The following is a 7,309-nucleotide window of genomic DNA, read 5'->3' as shown; positions in this document are numbered from 1 at the left end:
AGAATCACGGGCCTGATGATCAAGGTGCCGCTTATCCTCAGCCCATCCCTTCTTGTCTGCTTCAGAGAGAAAGCCCGGAACGCTGCCGGAGTGTTCTCACAGAAAAGGGGTTCGCGTGGCATCGGGGCTCCCACCGGACAGGGAGGACGATGTGCGTGGCTCGCCTTCTGTGCCCCAGATACTGTGCTTAGATGCTTTACATGGTCTAACTTAGGTCCCCTTCACTGTGTCCATATGCATTTCCTATTCCAGAGGTATCTCTGTCTTCAGCTCAAAATTAACGATGTCACCCATGTTCTCACAGCTAGAAAGTGGTGACGCTGGGGTTAAAAACTGGGTTATCGGGCACCTGGGTGGCTCAGTTGGTTAAGCGACTGCCTTCGGCTCAGGTCATGATCCTGGAGTCCCTGGATCGAGTCCCGCATCGGGCTCCCTGCTCGGCGGGGAGCCTGCTTCTCCCTCTGACCCTCCCCCCTCTCATGCTTTCTCTAGCTCATTCTCTCTCTCAAATAAATAAATAAAATCTTTAAAAAAAAAAAAAAAAAAAAAAACCTGGGTTATCCCTAAAACTCTTGTTCTTACTGATGTCCTTTACCCAGACTTGAATGATGTGGGAAGAAGGAAATAAAGATACCAATTCCACTTCACATTAGCTACATACGTAGACATTTCTTTCAGACTTTTTTTGACTAGAAATTACTCTGTTCTACAGATCTTTTAAGATGACTTTTCCTGTGTCGACCCCTTAATTTTTGAAACAACTCCTTCCGCCCCTTCCTCCTTCTCCCCATTCATCCTGCTCAGCCAGTGCCTGACACTCTTCATGTCTCCAGCCCTACCCTCGAGCTCCTCTTACCCACCAACTCACGTTGGTCTAACATTCCAGCTCTGCGCTCATTGTAAGTATAGCAATCCTCATCTCCGAGCCTTCTGTTTTTTAAACATGTCAAACCTCGACTTAGGATAAAAGTTACCACTTTCTCCTTCTAATCTTGATGGACACTGTGGTGAGAAAAAGCCACAAGAAGCCATCCTGACTGGTCTGCTATCAGTTAATGAGATCGGCCTATCTATCTAATGGGAAAAGAAAAATTAACCTAAGTTCTTTCTTAGAAAATTGTATTCAATTTGTTGACTCACTGTAGTGAAACAATGCCGTGGCTATTGGAAGTCCTTTTTGGCCAGTGGTTATGAACTGCCAGCCCCGGGGCTCAATTCTGTTGAGTTTACACAGAGTTTCTTAAATACTTGAAATAGCTGTCAGCTTTTTACAGTGGGGACATCTTGCATAAATCTGGGTTTCCAGAGTCTCTTGAGAAATCGGCAGATCCGGCGTTCTGGGTTCCTGTCCCCTCCCAGCAGCTGTCTTGGTGCCATACAGCAGAAACTCCACAGGCCTCTCCTGACCAGCCCCAGCGATTTGTCAGTTTGAGCCCACCTCAAACTGACATTTTGGTGCATAGCCTCAGAGTTCCCGATTTGTCTTACTCTGCAGGAGAGATTGGAGCTGAGGTAAGTGACCTCCTTTTCCTCTTTTTCTCATTTTTTATGTAACTTCTGCCCTAGTGGAAATATTCCATCCCATCGAGGTGAAATCCATTTCCTGTGCTCCCCCTATCCTCCCTTGATACGCCAACATGCTGCTCATTTTCTTCAGTCAGAATAAAACCATCAGCCCTGCTTTCCCCTCAAGCTGCTATCCCAGTTCTCTCCGTCATCTGTTTCGAGATGTGTCTATATTCATTGCCTCTGTTCCCGTTCATTATCTTCTCAGGCCCTTCTCCGTCCTCGACTCCCATGTTCTAAGCTTAGTGACATGTTCGGTTTTCATTCGCTTTACCTCTTAACGTCATTTTGCATTGTTAATTACAATCTTGAAATGCTTCCTTTAGTTTTTTTTTTTTTTTAAAAGATTTTATTTATTTGACAGAGACACAGCGAGAGAGGGAACACAAGCAGGGGGAGTGGGAGAGGGAGAAGCAGGCTCTCCACAGAGCGGGAAGCCCGATGTGGGGCTCGATCCCAGGACCCTGGGATCACGACCTGAGCCGAAGGCAGATACTTAACGACTGAGCCACCCAGGCGCCCCAGAATTTTATTTATTTATTTATTTATTTATTTATTTATTTATTTATTTATTTATTAAAGATTTTATTTTTATTTATTTGACAGAGAGAGAGAGAGACAGCTAGAGAGGGAACACAAGCAGGGGGAGTGGGAGACGGAGAAGCAGGCTCCTGGCCGAGCAGGGAGCCCGATGCGGGGCTTGATCCCAGGACCTGGGATCATGACCTGAGCTGGAGGCAGACGCTTAACGACTGAGCCACCGAGGCGCCCCTCTTCTTTTAGTTTTGACTACGCTGTAAAATCTTGGCCTTCTGATTATTCCTTCTCTGCCTCCTCTTCTGGTTGCCTGGATATAGGATTACCCCAGGCCTTATCCTGGGCCCTCGTCCCTCCCCGTTCCTACTCGGGTGCCTCCCCCAGTCCCTTGTCCCTGAGCTCCAGGCCCACACTCCCATCTACCTGCAGGATGTTCTGCAAGTCCTCTGATTTAAGCCCATCTCAAACTTTGCCGTCACGTTTGTCACGATGACATCATCTTTTAATGGTATCACTTTTCTGTTAGTCACCAAGGCATGAGCTTGGTTTTGTCTGACGCCTTCCCTTGGCAACAGCCAGTCTGAGTGGAAGGTGCATTCGTCTCCCCGCTGCTATAATCAGAATACCACAGACTGGGCGGTGGAATGTGTGTGGGACTAAGCAGCAGCAATTTATTTCTTCCCAGTTCTAGAGGCTGGAAGTCCAAGATTAAGATGCCGGCAGGGTTGGTTTCTTCTGAGGCTTCTCTCCTTGGCTTGCGGATGGCCACCTTCTTGCTGTGTGCTCACATGGCCTTTCTCTGGGTGCACGCACTCCTGGTGTCTCGTCATCATCTTACAAGGATTCCTGGATTACTTCCCCTCCCTGTGACCTTATTTAACCTTCATTATCTCTTTGTAAAGCCCAATTTCCAAATAGAGTCACCTTGAGGGTTAAGACTTCAACATAGGAATTTTGGGAGGGACCCTTCAGTCCACACAGAAGGGGAGTCTAGGGCTTAAAGGAGGAGAGCTATCAGAGCTGGGCGGCAGGAAAAACTGAGCTAAGGTCATAAATCCAAGTAACCATGGCCTTTATGGAGCAGCAGAGAGAATGGGAAGATGACCGCAGAAGGAGAGTATCCTCGTAGCTCAGAACGGAGGGGAGCCTAAAGCACAGCCGAGTTCAGACTGAGCGCTGGCTTCAGGTGACCGTACTGCGCATGGGCCGCTCAGTGCGGCGCAGGCCCCTCCCCGCGGCGCAGGCCCCTCCCCCCGGCGCAGGCCCCTCCCCGCGGCGCAGGCCCCTCCCCGCGGCAAGCTGCCTGGGGGCGAGGCCAGCAGAGGCTGGGAGGGGGACAGGGGCCCCTGACAGCGGCCGTACCTCCTGCTCAGTGGTCACAGTGAGTGTAAGTAAGTGTTTTGGACATCTGTGTTATGGAAACTGCCCCGTCTGTGGCCACCTCCGCATGGAGAAATCGGAGGGAACGGGATCGAAGAGTCGATAGCATCTGTCCTCGCGGTAGTTGCTCGCCACTGGCCCCTCGCCCCTGTTCTCACAGCCACCGTCCTAGGGCAGGGCCTTACGGCTTGTGAGGAGGGTTATGACGGCAGCCTCTCACCTGGCCTTCCCACGGGGCATCTTTGCTCCGGTTCATCCCACCTGCGATCCTTGGAGCCCAGCTCCGATCCTGTCATCCCTCTGCTTGTAAGCGTCGAGCTCCTTGGGCTGGCCTTTGCAGCCTGATGTGTCACCATGACAGAAGGACATGTTGGCTGTCCCTCAGTCACGCTGAGTTCTTAACTCTTCTTTGACCATACCCCAGAACATTCCCACTTCCACGCCTGATGTTTACATTATTCTCTGTTTAGAATGTTCTCTTCCTACTTCCATACCTGCTGAAATCCTACCTATCTGTTGTCAAGGTCTACATCAAGTGCTACCTAATCCATGGAGCTTTCCTGAGCCTGTCCCCTGTTGTAGGTCTTATGGCATTTATACTCTGTTCATAGTGGGAGCTATTTTTGTATTAAAACTTTTCCTTCACCCCTATTCAACTAGGCCTTTGAGAATAGAGCTGGTTTTTAACTTTATCCCATCGACCACTTAAGAGTGTTTTGCATTTAAGTGTGAGGCAAACATTGGTGGCATGGACTAATGAAATCAGGTTTGGGGTCCTAGGTCTTTTTGATGTTCAGGAGAAAGTTGAAGGACCTTTGTTCATGATCCTAAATAGACTTCACCCACTCCAATATGCTAACTGAAGAAACTAAGGAGGGGAAGAGGTTGGTAGGGAGCAAGAAACTGTGAGGTAGAGTGGGCAAGCACCACTCTTCCTCAGGGGCTCACGGGATGACTGGTAGCATCACAAGATGACTGGTAGGGCCTCAGACAAGAATGGAACTTGAGACTCCACCTACAGGGTGATGGGGGAGGAGGCGTGGCCTCTGCTTTTAAGATGGTTAGATTTAGGGGCCGGGGAGTGGCCCCACACGCTTAATTCATAGAACAAAGAACACATGGGAACTGTTCAAGGTTGTTTTCATCTGCTTGATTCTGTTTGTCTGGCTCGGACCTGGGACTTGCAGAGGGAGGCACAAGGCCCAGACTAAAGGTGGCCCCACATTCCTATACTGTTGGCCAGGGCATTGGCTATAGTCAGAGCTGGATCCCAAAGGCCGCAGAGTGTGGCAAGGGCCTCCCCTAACCTAGCTGCCCCCTTGGTTTCTCATGTTGAGTAAAGGTGAGCTTAAGGGGGCTGTTAATAGTTCACCCAACCTTGACATTCTCTCTGACCCATGAAGGTGTTATCCCAAGACTGAGGAGAGGAAACAGGAGTTAGAAGCAGCAAGTGGTTTTAAGCACTAGTTTCTTAAGCTAGTGGGGATGGTTTTCAAAATGTGCATGTTCAGGTTTCAAGCTGGGAGATTGAGTCAGTAGATCTGAGGTGAGGCGTAAGCATCTATTTTTATTTTTTATTAGAGAGAGACGCAGCGAGAGAGGGAACACAAACGGGGAGTGAGAGAGGGAGAAGCAGGCTTCCCGCTGAGCAGGGAGCCTGATGCGGGGTTTGATCCCAGGACCCCGGGGGATCATGACCTGAGCCAAAGGCAGACGCCTAATGACTGAGCCACCCAGGCGCCCCGATTTTTACAAATCTCTATAGGTAATTCTGGGGGCCGGTGGGGGCCGAAAAATCAAATCTGTAAGGTGATGGTGAGGGTTCAGTGAGGTTCTGTATCAGGCCTGACACGTAGTGAGTTTTCAAATGGCAGCGTGATTTATTATTGCTGGCGTCACCTGAAGGTCTCGATTTCTGCTGTTTCAGTTAAGTATATCTGTTCACTCAGATGAAACCAGATGGCGCCTTTGGGCATAAGTGGGCAACTCCCAGGATTGAGGAGATGAATGAAAATCCTACAATTCTTGCTTTATTTACTTTTCTAGGAGCTGTCCTTTCTTTTCCCTCAGAATTTGATCTCTCCTGACTGTGTTTTATCTGATCTTTAGTAACTTCAGGATTCTTTTACCAAATAATACCTGGAAGCTCACAGGTGTTAGACAAACTCTGTTTTGGAATAGGGGATGTTTCAGTGACTTTTGTATTGAGAAATGCTTTGTGTTTTTATTGGGCTCCCACTGACCTTCAGACTTTCAAATATTTTTAGATCATGGATTTTTGATGAGCTGAATGGCTTTAAGATCCCTTCACTCCCACCCCTGTTTCCTGTACTGGGTAGGCTTATGAGCATTCGTGCCTATGATAGTTTTTTTGTTTTGTTTTGTTTTTTTAAGTAGGCTCCATGCCCAGTGTGGAGCCCAGCACAGGGCTTGAACTCATGACCCTGAGATCAAGACCTGAGCTGGGATCAAGAATCAGATGCTCAACCGACTGAGCCACCCCGGCACCCCTTTATGATAGTTTTTAATTAGAAATTTCCACATATGCGGGGCGCCTGAGTTGCTCAGTCGGTTGAGCATCTGACTTCGGCTCAGGTCACAGGATTCCAGGGCCCTGCAATCGCGGGATCGAGACCCGCCCCGCGTCTGGCTCCCTGCTCAGCGGGAGGTCTCCTTCTCCCTCTGCCCCTCATACCACTCATGCTCTCTCTCTCACACTCTCTCTCTCAAATAAATAAATAAAATCTTTTTTTTAAAAAAGAAATTTCCACATATAACCATTATCTTAGAACAGAGAATGGTCTATTTTTTTATTTTTATTTTTTCTTGAAGTATAGTTATTGACGCAGTGTTTTTTTGTTTTAAAGATTTTATTTATTTATTTGACAGAGAGAGACACAGCGAGAGAGGGAACACAAGCAGGGGGAGTGGGAGAGGGAGAAGCAGGCTTCCTGCCGAGCAGGGAGTCCGATGCGGGACTCGATCCCAGGACCCTGGGATCATGACCTGAGCCGAAGGCAGACACTTAACGACTGAGCCACCCAGGCGCCCCTGTTGACACGTGTTACATTAGTTCAGGTGTACAACTTAGTGAGTGGACAACTGTGTTGTGCTATGCTCAAGTGTAGCCACCGTCTGTCACCGTACAGTACCATCGACTGTATTCTCTGCGCTGTACCTTTCATCCCCATGACTGCAAGCCTGTCCCTCCCACTCTCTTTCACCCCCTTTGCCCATCTCCCACCCCCTTCATTCTGGCAACTATCGGTTTGTTCTCTGTATTTATGGGTCTGTGTCTGCTTTATTTGTTCCTTTTTTAGAGTTCACATATAACTGAAATCATACAGTATTTGTCTTTCTCTGATTTATTTCACTTAGCATTATACCCTCTGGGTCCATTCATGTTATTGCTAATGGCAAGATCTCATTCTTTTTTATGGCTGAGTAATATATATATATATATATACATATATATATATATTTATATTTGTTACTGGCCATTCTGACAGGTGTAATATGATACATCTTGTGGTTTTGATTTGCATTTCCCTGATGATTAGTGATGTTGAGCAGCTTTTCATGTATCCCTTTGGGAAATGTTTATTGAGGTCCTCTGCCCAGTTTTAACAATCAGATTGGTTTTTTTTTGTAGAACAGAGAACTTTTTGATGTGCAAGGTGACAGGGCAGGCACACTTCCCTATAAGTCCCACAGGCACCGGGATCAACTGAATGGAGTCTCACTGCTTCCTTGGCTAGCCCTGCTGAGGAAAGTCCTGCAGCTTCCAGCCCCAAATGCACAAATGGAGGGGAAAATGAGATGACTT

General features: G+C 47.9%; 1 protein-coding gene across 1 annotated transcript in view; it reads left to right on the top strand.

The window, feature by feature from the left end:
- Positions 1–690: 690 nt before the first annotated feature.
- Positions 691–7,309, top strand: part of PDZK1 (PDZ domain containing 1) — a 31,925-nt gene continuing 25,306 nt past the window's right edge. The window contains exons 1-2 of the mRNA XM_064588384.1: positions 691–899; positions 1,307–1,512. The gene's annotated coding sequence lies outside the window, so the exon portion shown is untranslated. The remainder of the gene's footprint in view (positions 900–1,306; positions 1,513–7,309) is intronic.

The sequence above is a fragment of the Mirounga angustirostris genome, unplaced genomic scaffold, assembly GCF_029215605.1.
Source record: "Mirounga angustirostris isolate CCGP_5_RB_7025 unplaced genomic scaffold, mMirAng1.0.hap1 SCAF_4, whole genome shotgun sequence".
Lineage (NCBI taxonomy): Eukaryota > Metazoa > Chordata > Mammalia > Carnivora > Phocidae > Mirounga > Mirounga angustirostris.
The sequence above is the reverse complement of the archived record's forward strand: the minus strand, read 5'-3'. Positions and strand labels throughout refer to the sequence as shown.